The following is a 14,005-nucleotide window of genomic DNA, read 5'->3' as shown; positions in this document are numbered from 1 at the left end:
ACAGTGGACTGTGGGAGAATGGAAGGAAGAAGGGACACCAGAGGGAGGCGCCAGGGAGCAGAGGAGAACAGAAAGCATAGAAACATAAATCTATGTTTCTATGTTTTTCTGTGTTTAACAGAAAAGGTAAGAGTGGAACCAGAATGGGGAATGGAACAAGAGAAAGGGAAGGGGGAGATATTATCAGATGTTAGAGAACTGATGTTCATGCTGTTGTTATGAGTGATGAACAGACCTGATGGACAACGGGGTGCAGAGTTAACCATTTCCCCCCCTCCTGAGAACCACGAACTATTGCTGTTGTTATGCTACTATTGAGAGAGAGAGATAAAGCCCAGACAAGAACATTTGCTACAGATAAGAGGGGGAGAGAGACTGTTGATTAACTGTATTATGACTCTTCCTGGATTATTTACTTTCCACTACAAGGACTTTACTTTGCTCATTAACATTCCTCAGGAGATAGCAGGAGTGGCCTGATTTGATGGACACAGTCATTCAGAGTTGATGGATAGCTGAGACCCCGTGAGTGGGGATAAAAAGACAGGTCTGGAGAGACACCCTTCAGACACACCAGTGGACACTGACTGAGTGTTGGGAACCTGCAGAAAGGTGGGGGTTTCGGCGACCGAATCAGGAGATTGGTCAGTAAAGCTCACAGTGTTACAGCAGGGCCGGTGGGGACTTGTGTGTGTGTGTCCACTCATGCCAGAGTGACGAGTCCACCACAGAAGAACGGTCTAGCTGAAGAACAGAGGGGTCATAACTGAATGACCACAATGATACGACGGATTAAGAAAACAAAGGAAGGTTTGGCTGCTGTAGCTGTTACCTCTCTCTCTCTCTCTCTCCAACGATTTCAGTACAACAAACATAATTACTTCAGCATTTATGAACTGAGCTCTATACTTTCCTATGACAATTCATTTACCCCTAGACATCGATAGAGCTTGTTTATTATTGCTTATTATTATTCCTACACTTTTAGGTTTATTACTGCTAACTTGTTTTATATGTATATTTGCATTTTTGATATTGTATTGTGTAGTTTACTAATAAGCACCTTTAGTTTGGTACCACCAGACTCCAACGGATTCTTCTTTCCCTGCTGGTCAGACACCCAGTTACGGGGTACATAACACTGTCAGGTTGGATGCCTTGGTTGAATTGGCTAAACTATCTGCAAGTATCTGAACTTTCTACCATCTCACGTTGAAAGAATCTTCACAACTCATCCTCACTATTATTTATTTTGTACAACTTGAATTCTTTTGTACATTGCTTATTTCTCAGTCTTTGAGCATAGGTTTTGATAATTTCTTTTGTATTTCTTTATTCTCCTGTTGTGTCTGCAAAAAATGAATCTCAAGATAGCATATGGTAACACATCAATAGGTGTATTCAATGTCAGAGAAATGTATACAATAACCACCCTGAAATTCTTTTTGTTCACAAGCATCCACATAAACAGAGGAGTGCCCTAAAGAATAAATGACTGATAAATCTTGAAACCCCAAAGCCCCTCACATCTCCACTCCCATGCACAAGCGACAGGAAGGCAACGACACCCTCCACCAGCAAAAAAAAACATCATTGAAGCACTCAAGTGTGCAGCAAAGCAACAAATAAAACAGACTTGCAGTACCGCATTGGTACTCGACATACCACAGGCTCTCTCGCTCTCCCTAATAAGGAAAAAAGAGGTGTCTCCATTTTACAGCGAGAGGGGAGAGATAGCAAACAACTCCCTGGTTTATGGCATTAAAGGTCTGTTGCGTGGCCTTTTCCGAGCCCTGTCCCCAAAGAACTCAGGTTCCATCCTTGAATCAGGCGGTCTGCAGAGCCACGGAAATCTGGAAACCTAAAGGAGTGCTTGCCTTCCAGACCGCATCTTTGGTATGTCGAAAGGCAGCTGGTCGTGAGGCCCTGAGAGTGGGTCCAATTCCCACAAAGAACCAAAGTCAGAGTGTATCTCCAAGTCAAAAGAACCTCGAAGGGGAAAAACAAAGAGATATAAAAGTTAGAAAGAGAGATATATCCAGGGCGACTTAGACTTTTGCACAGTACTGTATTTGTCAACATGGAGTGGAGAGCGAGTTTGTAAATCAGGTGGGAGCAAAGGATGCTGGGAATGGGAAGGATGGAACATCGGGGGAGAAAGGTGTCACACAGATGGCAGAGAAGGTCTTCCAGGCATATGGGTTGGCATGGTGCAGACATAGTCAGCACTGAGACACCAGGCAAGGTCATTTGATTCCAAACAATTGGCTTATTGATCATTACAGAATGTTTCTCTAATGCTTCCCTCCCCTCTCCCTTCCCCTTTTCCCAATCATGATTCCCCTCTCCCTGCCCCCTTCCCACTCTCAGCCTACAACAGAGATCTATATCAGAATCAGAATCATCACTGACAAATGTCACAAAAGTTGCTGTTTTGAAAACTATATCAGCAAGTTGGCTGACGATACTAAACTGGGTGGCAGTGTGAAATGCGAAGAGGACGTTAGGAGAATACAGGGAGACTTGGATAGGCTGGGTGAGTGGGCAGATACTTGGCAGATGTCATTCAATGTGAATAAATGTGAAGTTATCCACTTTGGAAGCAGGAACAAGAGGGCAGAGTATTGTCTGAATGGTGTAGAGTTAGGTAAGGGAGAAATGCAAAGAGACCTAGGAGTCCTAGTTCATCAGTCAATGAAGGTGAATGAGCAAGTGCAACAGGCAGTGAAGAGGGCAAATGGAATGTTGGCCTTTGTTACAAGGGGAATTGAGTACAAGAGCAAGGATGTCCTTTTGCATTTGTACAGGGCCCTGGTGAGACCACACCTGGAATATTGTGTACAGTTTTGGTCTCCAGGTTTAAGGAAGGACATTCTGGCAATTGAGGAAGTGCAACGTAGATTCACTAGGTTGATTCCTGGGATGGCAGGGCTGTCTTACGCAGAGAGATTGGAGAGATTGGGCTTGTACACACTGGGATTGAGGAGATTGAGAGGGGATCTGATTGAAACGTTTAAGATAATTAAAGGATTTGATAGGATTGAGGCAGGAAATATGTTCCAGATGTTGGGAGAGTTCAGTACCAGAGGGCATGGATTGAGAATAAGAGGTCAGTTATTTAAAACAGAGTTGAGGAAGAACTTCTTCTCCCAGAGAGTTGTGGAGGTGTGGAATGCACTGCCTCGGAAGACGGTGGAGGCCAATTCTCTGGATGCTTTCAAGAAGGAGCTAGATAGATATCTGATGGATAGGGGAATCAAGGGATATGGGGACAAGGCAGGGACTGGGTATTGATAGAGAATGATCAGCCATGATCTCAGAATGGCGGTGCAGACTCGAGGGGCCAAATGGTCTACTTCTGCACCTATTGTCTATTGTCTATTGTGGTAGCTGTAGTGCAAATGTAAAATTACTGCAGTACTGTGCAAATGACTTAGGCACCCTAGCTATACAAACAGTGTCTATAAAAAGTATTCATCCCCTGCCTTGAAAGTTATCATGTTTTATTGTTTTACAGCATTGAATCACAAGGGATTTAATTTGGTATTTTTGATACTGATCAACAGGAAAGACTCTTTCACGTCAAAGTGAAAAGAAATCATTACATATCGCAGTCTCTTGTAGATGGGCCTTCTATGTACTGATTAAGAAAACACTCCTGAACGCATTTGACAAGTTCGTTCTCATCCAGCACTTTCACAGTATGGGAGTCCCAGTCAAATTGTGGAAAGTTAAAATTACCTACTATCACAAGCTTATGTTTCTTGAAACAGCGTGATCTCTTTACAAGTTTGTTCCTCTAAGTCCTATTGAATGTTGGGTGGTTTATAATATAATCCAGTTAACATGATTATACCTTAATTATACCTTATTCCTCAATTCTACCCATACGCCTCACAAGATTAACTCTCTCAGTCTTAACTGAGCATAGCCATGACATTTCCCCTGACTAGTAATGCCAACCCTTCTACTTTATGGTTCTTGTCCACGGATCCTCCTTTCTGTTTCCCTAACTAACAGATCCCCATCACTGCAGCCTGCCTCTTTCCTCCCCATTTCCCGTCTGAAGCCAAGCTTAGTGCCGGAGACCTGACTGCCATGGCTCTCCTTGGCTAGGTCATCCCTCCCCTAACATTACCTGTTGTTGAGGGGAGCAGCCACAGGGGTACACTGCACTGTCTACCTATCGACTTTCCCCCTCCTGATGGTAACCCAGTTACCTGTGTCCTGCACCTGGGGGATAACTACGTCCCTGTACGTCCAGTCTATCAACTCCTCAGACTTCCAAATGATCCAGGGTTCATCCAGTCCCAGCTCTAACTCCTTAACATGGCCTGTTAGAAGTTGCAGGTGGATGCACGTCTCGCAGGTGTGGTTGTCAGGGATGCTGGAGGTTTCCCTGCCTTCCCATATCCCAAAAGAGGAGGATTCCACTATCTTGCCTGGCATCCTCTCTGCTCTAAATCTGCAATAAGAAAGCAAGAAAGAATAAATAATGAAATAAAATCTAACTGTGGCCTATGCCTCTCCTTGCTTGAACCTCCATAAGCCAAAACCTCAACTTCCCACTTGACCATTGGCCCACTCACACAATGGTCGATCCCACAATGGCCAGTCCATTTAATCCTAACTTCTTTTCATTGGCTCTTGCTAAGGACTTATTAATGCACAACTCAGCATCTCCTCAGGAACTGTGGCACACAAAATATGGTGACAGCCCTCACTCGCTTCTTTTAAACTCTCTCTTCCTCTATGCAATCCAATTGTGAACTATGGTTCTGAATAGGGTGAATAGGCCCAAACGATCAGAATTAAGTCATTCAGGCCATTAAATCTGCTCCACCATTAAATCATAACTGATTTATTGTCTTTCTCAATGCCTTTCTCCTGCCCTTTCCATAATTTTTGACGTTCTTACTAATCAAGAAACTAACAACCTCCATTTTAAGTATACCCAATGACTTGGTCTCTGCAGCTGTCTGTGCCAGTGAAATCCACAGATTCACCAGCCTCTGGCTAAATAAATTCCTCCTCATCTCTGTTCTAACGGGACATCCTTGTCTAGGTCTGTGACATCTGGTGGCTTTAGTGACTTTCTCACTACTGGAAACATCCTCTCCATGTCCACTCTATTTTCACCATCATTATATGCTACTTTGTATGATGATGGGAGATTATGGTCTATCCATGACCATGATTGTTCTTGGCAAATTTTTCTACAGAAGTGGTTTGTGTGGTGAACTATGTGCCTGTCTGGACACGCCCCCTGCTGACTGCTCCTGTGGCTCATCCCACAGGCCCCTGTATAAAGGCGATCTGAGGCCTGACGCTCGGCCTCAGTCTCCAGGACATAGTATGATGGACACTCACTCCTGGTTCCTTCTTCCAGTCAATAAAAGCCGATATCTCGCCTTACGTCTCAGTGTGAGTTATTGATGGTGCATCAGTTTGCCATTGTCTTCTTCTTCTGGACAGTGTCTTTACAAGATGGATAACCCCGGCCATTATCAATACTCTTCGGAGATTGTCCGCGTGACATCAGTGATCACATAACCGGACTACAACCAACCACAACCTGCTCCCGTAGATTCATGTGACCCTGATCGGGGGCTAAGTAGGTTCTACACTTTGCCCAGAGGTGACCTGTAGATTAGCAGAGGGAAGGAGTGTCTTATACCTCCTTTGTTAGAGATGGATCTCCTCCCCGCCACCCACAACTCTTACTTAGACCTTTCAATATTCAATAGGTTTCAATGAGATCTCCTCTCATTGCTTAGCTGTGTACATTAGGGTCTTGACCTGAAGAGCTATAGGCATTGTGTTGAATGCTGAGATTCGGTTGGGTGAGCCTTTTGTGCCCCAGCTCATTAATTTTCTGCAGTTTATTGAACTAGGGCTCCATGCTTATCCACTCACAATGCGTTCACGCTTCTTTTAAGTCAATGTAAAAATGTAAATCCTGCTTGATTGACATTTATTGCAGTAAAGTGCTTAATTGGTGGAAAAAAATGGTGAAAAAGAGACATTTTGTTTTCTAAGGGGCTTTTAAGAGATTGTGAACCTTTCATTACATAACCACTTCATCCATAGTCCTGCGGAGATGTCACAGAGACTAAGAACATTTGAACTGTGGGGCAGCGTGGTAGTGCAGCGGTTATAGCACAATGCTCTACAGTACCAGTGATTTGGGTTCAATTCCTGTTGCTGTCTGCATGAAGTTTGTATGTTCTCCACATGGCTTTTCTCCAGGTGCTCTGGTTTCTTCCCACTGTCCAAAGACATACAGGTTGCTAGGTTTATTGGTCAACTTAAATTCTCCCATGATAGGACCAGGATTAAATTGGGGGATTGTTGGGCGGCACAGCTCATAGGGATGGAAGGGTCTATTCTGCACTCTACCACAACAAATAAATAAATATCCGGATTTCATTGAGTTTAACTTTGGAAATCTACGACTGGGGATTTGAGTTAAGCAGATGTGAGTGAAACAGTAAAGTATGTCAAGGGATCCATATGTTCAAATTGGTATTTTCCCATTAAAGTAAAGAGAGAGCCCAAGAGAGAAGGTAAGAGATGTCTCCACAGGTCAACTTACGTGCCAGGGATGAGGCTGCAATTAACGTGTAGATTTCATTTCCATCCTTTTGCCACGTCTGGAAATTTTTCATTCACAGAATATATGTCTCACTGGCAGGAGCAATATTTATTCCAAACCTTGGGGCCCTTGAGAAGGCGGTGTAGAGCCAAGTTAAGTTCATTGTCAACAGCCCAAGTTCATGTATGCACAGGTGCAATGAAAAACTTCCTTCAGTAGCATCATAGGCACACAGTACATTGTAAGTGTCATTCACAAGAAAAACAAGAATTAACCATAGCTTATCAGAATCAGAATCAGGTTAAAATCACTGGCATATGTCACAAAAGTTGTTGTCTTTGCAACAGCAGTACAATGCAATACATTATAATAGGAAAAAAATGTATATTACAGTAAGATCATAAGACAATGGAGCAGAGTTCGGCCATTTGGCTGATCCTTTTTTTCCCCTCATCAGCCCCTCTCCCCAGCCATCTCCTTTGATGCCGTGTCCAATCAAGAACCTATCAATCTCTGCCTTAAGTACATCCAACAACCTGGCCTCTACAGCTGCCTCTGGGTACAAATTCCACAAATTCACAACATGCTGGCTAAAGAAATTTCTCTGCATTTCTGTTTCAAAATGGACACCCCTCTATCCTGAGCTGTACCCTCTTGTCCTAGACTCCCCCACCATGGGAAACATCCTTTCCACATCAACTCTGTCTAGTCCTTTAAAGATGTGAAAGTTTTCAATGAGATCCCCCTCCCCATTCTTCTAAATCCAGAGCCATCAAACGTTCCTCGTATGATAACCCTTTCATTCCCGGAATCATCCTTGTGAACCTCCTCTGGACCCTCTCCAATGCCAGCACCTCTTTTCTGAAGATGTTGAGCTACACCGCCTTTGGTAGAGACATAGCTCCACGCCGCATGGCTGGATGTGCTCTAAAGTGTCTTGCTAATGTTGATGATGTGAAAATAATGCCCCCCTCATCCCAGAGGGATACCTGTATAGATGCTGCATGACTTGTTGAGTTCCTGCAGAATTTGTGTGGTGGTGGTGGCTATATGGAACAAGTTGCCAGAGGAAGCTGTACAATCAGGTATAATTACAGTTTTATTCACAGTTCCGGATCAGGTTTATTATCACCGGCATGTGACGTGAAATTTGTTAGCTTAGCAGCAGCACTGCAATGCAATACATAATATAGAAGAAAAAAACCCAAATTAAATAATAATAATAAATAAATAACTAAATCAGTTACAGTATATGTATATTGAATAGATTAAAAATTGTGCAAAAACCCCCCAGAAATACTATATATTAAAAAAGTGAGGTAGTGTCCAAGGGTTCTATGCCCATTTAGGAATCGGATGGCAGCGGGGAAGAAGCTGTTCCTGAATCGCTGAGTGTGTGCCTTCAGGATTTTGTACCTCCCACCCAATGATTTTAGCAAGGAAAGGGGATGCCTTGGGCATGCCGGAGGTCCTTAATAGTGGATGCTGCCTTTCTGAGACACTGCTCCTTGAAGATGTCCAGGGTACTATGTAGGCTGATACCCAAGATGGAGCTGACTAAATTTACAATCCTCTGCACTTTCTTTCGGTCCTATGCAGTAACTGCCACCCCCCCCCCCCCACCCCATACCAGACAGTGATGCAGCCTGTCAGAATGCTCTCCACGTTACATCTGTAGAAGTTTTTGAATGTATTTGTTGACATACCAAATCTCTTCAAACTCCTAAAGAAGTATAGCCATTGTCTTGCCTTCTTTATAACTGCACAAGCCTGTGGAGGTCAGCCAGTGAGAACAGCGGGAAGAGTTTAAAAAGAAGACAGCTTTACAGAGCGGGAGTCTGAGGAGCAGGCGATGGAGTACAGGGAGACAAAGCAGGAAGGCTTTGGCTCAACGGGGCTTAAGCAATAAAGGGTCGAGGCGAGGCAGGTTATCTGTTTAGAATTAGAATACAGACAGAAAGTATGTGTGTGAGGCTGGTTTTCTGTGCACGACGTCAGATGTGGGAGGTCCTGGAGACTCCCAGCCTCCTGGATGGCCACATTTGCACCAGGTGCGCTGAGCTGTAGCCCCTTAGGGACTGCATGCAGGAACTGGAGATGCAGCTCGATGACTTTCACCTGGTCAGGGAGAATGAGGAGGTGATAGAGAGGAGCTATTACCTGGTAGTCACTCTGGGGCCTCAGGAGACAGATAAGTGGGCAACAATCAGGAGAGAGAAGGGCAACAAACAGATGCTAGAGAGTACCCCTGTGCTGTTACCCTTGACAATAAGTACTCCTGCTTGAGTACTGTTGGGGGAGATGACCTAAATGGAGGAAGCAACAGTGGTCGTGCCTCTGGCACAGAGTCTGGCCCTGTGGCTCAGAAGAGTAGGGAATGGAAGGGGATGGCAGCAGTGATAGCGGACTCTATAGTTAGGGGGTCAGACAGGCGATTCTGTGGATGCAGGAAAGAAACGCAGATGGTAGTTTGCCTCCCAGGTGCCAGGGTCCGGTACGTTACTGATTGCATCCATGATATCCTGAAGTGGGAATGAGAACAGTCAGAGGTCATGGTACATATTGGTACCAACGACATAGGTAGGAAAAGGGAGGAGGTCCTGAAAACAGACCACAAGGAGTTAGGAAGGAAGATGGAAGCAGGACATCAAAGCTAGTAATCTCGAGATTACTGCCTGTGCCACGTGATGGTGAGAATAGGAATAGAATGAGGTGGAGGATAAATGTGTGGCTGGAGGATTGGAGCAGGGGGCAGGGATTCAGATTTCTGGATCATTGGGGTAACTTTTGAGGCAGGTGTGACCTGTACAAAAAGGTTGGGCTACACTTGAATCCCAGGGGGACCAATATCCTGGTGGGGAGGTTTGCTAAAGCTATTGGGGAGAGTTTAAACTGGAATTTCTGGGGGGTGGGAATGAACTGAAGTAACAGTGGAAAGGGTGGTTGGCTCACAAATAGAAAAAGCTTGCAAACAGTGTGAAAGGGAGGACAGGCAGGTGATAGAGCAGGTTTGAGATGTGTCTATTTTATTGTGAGGAGTATTTTGAATAAAGCAGATGAGCTTAGAGTGTGGATCAGTACTTGGAGCTATGATGTTGTGGCCATTACAGAGACTTGGATGGTGCAGGGACAGGAATGGCTACTTCAAGTGCCAGTCTTTAGATGTTTCAGAAAGGACAGGGGGGGGGGGGGAGGAAAAAGAGGTAGGGTGTAGCACTGTTGATCAGAGATAGTGTCATGGCTGGAGAAAAGGAGAAAGTTATAGAGGGGTTGTCTATGGAGACTCTGTTGGTGGAAATTAGGTATAGGAAGGGGTCAATAATTCTACTGGGTGTTTTTTATAGACCACCCAATAGTAATAGGGACATCGAGGAGCAGGTAGGGAGACATATTCTGGAAAGCTGTAATAATAATAGGGTTGTTGTGGTGGGAGATTTTTATTTCCCAAATACTGATTCGCATGTCTGGAGTTTGTTAGGTGTGTTCAGGGAGGTTTCTTGACACAATATGTAGATAAGCGTACAAGTGGAGAAGCTAGTCAGGTGTCATGTCTCTCAGTGGAAGAGCATTTTGGAGATAGTGATCACAATTAAACATAGAAAAATAGAAAACCTACAGCACAATACAGGCCCTTCGGCCTACAAAGTTGTGCCAAACATGTCCCTACCTAAGAAATTACTAGCCTTACCTATAGCCCTCTATTTTTCTAAGCTCCATGTATCTATCCAAAAGTCTCTTAAAAGACCCTATCGTATACGCCTCCACCACTGTTGCTGGCAGCTCATTCTACACAGTCACTGCTCTCTGAGTAAAAAACTTACCCCTGACACCCCCTCTGTACCTACTCCCCAGCCCCTTAAACCTGTGTCCTCTTGTGACAACCATTTCAGCCCTGGGAAAAAGCCTCTGACTATCCTCAATATCGATGCCTCTCATCATCTTATACACCTCTATCAGGTCACCTCTCATCCTCCGTCGCTCCAAGGAGAAAAGGCCGAGTTCACTCAACCTATTCTCATAAGGCATGCTCCCCAATCCAGGCAACATCCTTGTAAATCTCCTCTGCACCCTTTCCATGGTTTCACCATCCTTCCTGCAGTGAGGCGACCAGAACTGAGCACAATACTCCAAGTGGGGTCTGACCGGGATCCTATATAGCTGCAACATTACCTCTTGGCTCCTAAATTCAATTCCACGATTGATGGAGGCCAAAACACCATATGCCTTCTTAACCACAGAGTCAACGTGCACAGCTGCTTTGAGCGTCCTATGGACTCGGACCCCAAGATCCCTCTGATCCTCCACACTGTCAAGAGTCTTACCATTGTTATGATCCCAGCCCCCTCCTTTGTGAGAATCGCAAGAGCACCCGTCGAAAGGGGGGGGGGGGGGTCAGTAGACCCAGTCGGAGAGAGAGAGAGAGACGTGCCAAATTGCAGGTCCCACCAGGGATACAGAATAAAGGCAACAGCGACTATTGTCTCATGGAGACCAAGTGAAAAGCCCTTGGGCAAGCTGGGCTGGTTGAGAGAGAGATTGCATCATCCCAACCTGATTGACACCTGCGACCCAGTGAGGAAGTATAAAGGAGAGTCTCGGGGGGGACAGCCCTCAGACGCACCCAGAAGACACGAGAGAGTGGTCCCGCAGCAGCGGGAAGCCATTCTGAAGGAAGCCACATGCGTTAGATTCCGGGATTGGAATTTGTGGCTGGAATCACAGAAAACCACTTTTAACTAACATCGGGGAGAGGGAACCAACGCTCCCCCGATTTCACGAAAGATTCATCAAGACTCGGCAAGTTCTTTCTCTTCTCCCCCCAATCTCTCTCTCTCGGTCGCCCCACGCAAAACCCAGCGATTTTCAAAGGGCTGAGGCCTGCAGACTTTCAGAGTGACTTTTATATTTCCAACGGACAATCTATTAACCCCTAGACACCAGCAGAGCTCACTTCTTAATGATGATTATTACTATACCCGCGCTTTAGATTGAACGTTGACGGTGCACTATCTGAATGTATGTATTAACCCTACTTTTGTGTCCCTTTATGAATAAAACGTTTGAAAATAGTGACATCAGACTTCAACGGACCTCTCTATCTTTGCTGGCCAGTTCTCCAGTTACAGGAGTCATAACAGTTGGGGTTCTCGTCTCGGGATTTGACACCAAATTGTGAGGCCAGTGAATCGGGCTTGTAAATCAAAAACTTGAATCTGGTTACCAGACGGTAGCCAGACGGGAAACCAGCAAAGATGGACGTGGGTGAACTTATGCAAAACCCGACGGTGGGGGCGCTAGAGGCGGCCACAAAATTAGACTTGTTAAATTTAGCGAAGGGGTTGAACCTCACAGAAGTGAGGTCGTCCATGAAAAAGCGGGAGGTACAAAGGGCCATAACCCAGTATTACATTGGGAAGAAGGTGTTTGAAGCTGAGGTATTGGGAGATATCCCTGAAGAGGAACCATCAAGTGGGACGGTTCGGTTAGAGGTGGAGAAATTGAAGTTGGAACGTGAAATTAAGTTAAAAGAGCTGGAAGCGGCTGAGAGAGAGAGAGAGAAAGGGTTGAGAGAGAGAGGGTGGGGGGGGGGAAGGCAAGAGAGAGAGAGGGAAAGGCAAAGGCAGCATGAAATCTACCTAAAGAAGCTAGAGGCAGAAGAGAAAGAGAAGGAACGGGCCTAGAAAGAGAAACAGAGGCAACATGACTGGGAAATTGAGAAGACGAAGAACGAGCGAAGAGATCAAGGGTTAGACCAAGCAGAGCGGTTTAATGTTAGTAGGGAGTTGAGATTGGTGCCCCCGCTCGAGGAGACAGATGTCGATAGTTATTTCCTGCTTTTTGAAAAGGTGGCAGTAAATCAGAAGTGGCCAAAAGAGCAGTGGGTGGCGTTGTTACAAAGTGTGTTAAAGGGGAAGGCCCAACGAGCATATGCGTCCTTGTCCCTGGAGGAGGGAGTAGCGGAGAATTATGATGAGGTAAAAAAGGTAATTCTCCGGACTTACGAATTGGTACCTGAGGCCTATAGACAAAAGTTTAGAAATTTAAGGAAAAGGTGGAATCAAACGTATACCGAGCTAGCCCATGAGAAGGGGGTGCTCTTGGACCGTTGGTGCACCGCGGAAAGAGTGGGCGAGGATTATGGACGTCTCAGGGAGTTATTTTTGATTGAGGAATTCAAAAGTTGTGTTCCGGAGGAGATCCGGGTGTATTTGAATGAGAAGCCGGATAAGCCCATTTCAGAATTTTCCAGGTTGGCAGACGAATATGCCCTAACCCACAAGACAAAGACTCCCTCGAATAAAGGTCCCCAGAGAGACCGTGGGAACGATCAAGAAAGTCCGACGAGTGAGGCAGAGGTCCCACCGGGAGCTAGCGGTAAGGTTGAGGGGGAGAAACAAGACGGCTAGAGGGCTCCGGGTTTGACCTGTTTTAATTGTGGAAAGGAGGGGCACATTGCATCTCGATGCTTTGCTCCGAGGAAGGAGATAGGAAGAGGGAAAACCACCGTCCCTATCGGGTGTGCCGTGGTAATCAGCAAATCGACCAGAGAGCCGAGGGTAGACAGAGTACGAGAGGGCTCTGGGAGTTGTCTGTCACACGGAACCGTGTCTGTGACGGAGGGAGACACACCAGTTTCCGTACGAATCTGGAGGGATACGGGCTCTGAATTATCCCTGGTTAGCGGTAAGGTACTAGAATTTGGTCGGGAAATGGGCATGGTAAAGGTGGAAGGAATAAATAAACGGATAGAAATGGTGCCCTTATATAAGGTCATTCTGGATTGTGAGCTGGTGTATGGATCAGTTGAAATAGGGGTGCCCTCAGAATTCCCGAGAGCTGACGTGGACATGCTGCTGGGAAATGACTTAACAGGGGGTAAGGTTTGGTCAGCCATGCTGCCGACCTGGCGACCGGCGAGTACGGTGGCCCCGTCCCTAGCGCCCAGGGACCATCTCACCGGCACGGTCACTTGCAGCATGTCGAGAGAGAGAGCTGTGAACGAGAGCAGTTTAAATCTGGCCAGTTTTGATTTGGCCGAGACGTCTTTGCTGACCCTGTGCCATGAGGGTTTCAAGGGTGGTAAGACGAAGAGTAGTAAAGTGAAAGGGGGTAAGGGAGAGGAGATAGATCTGCCTTTAGCGAAGAGAAAGGTCCTAAAGGTAGGAGATAAAGATGAGAAACAGATAAAGCTGTTGAAAGGTCCAGAGTTGGACATGGATGATCTGTCTGGTTTGGCAGAATTGTTTGAAGAACTTGAGAGTTCTAAAGGTGTTCCCGATAATGAGAGGAGTGCAGTCCTAGATGGAAAGGGTATCCTTGCCTCGAAGGGGTCTGCTGAAAGGGCCGAGGAGGTTGTTTCAGCTCGTAGGGTTGCACCTTCCCCGGGTGGGAGATGCCCAGAGAGTAACT

This window comes from Hypanus sabinus, chromosome 3, assembly GCF_030144855.1.
Source record: "Hypanus sabinus isolate sHypSab1 chromosome 3, sHypSab1.hap1, whole genome shotgun sequence".
NCBI lineage: Eukaryota > Metazoa > Chordata > Chondrichthyes > Myliobatiformes > Dasyatidae > Hypanus > Hypanus sabinus.
Note: the sequence above shows the minus strand (reverse complement) of the source record.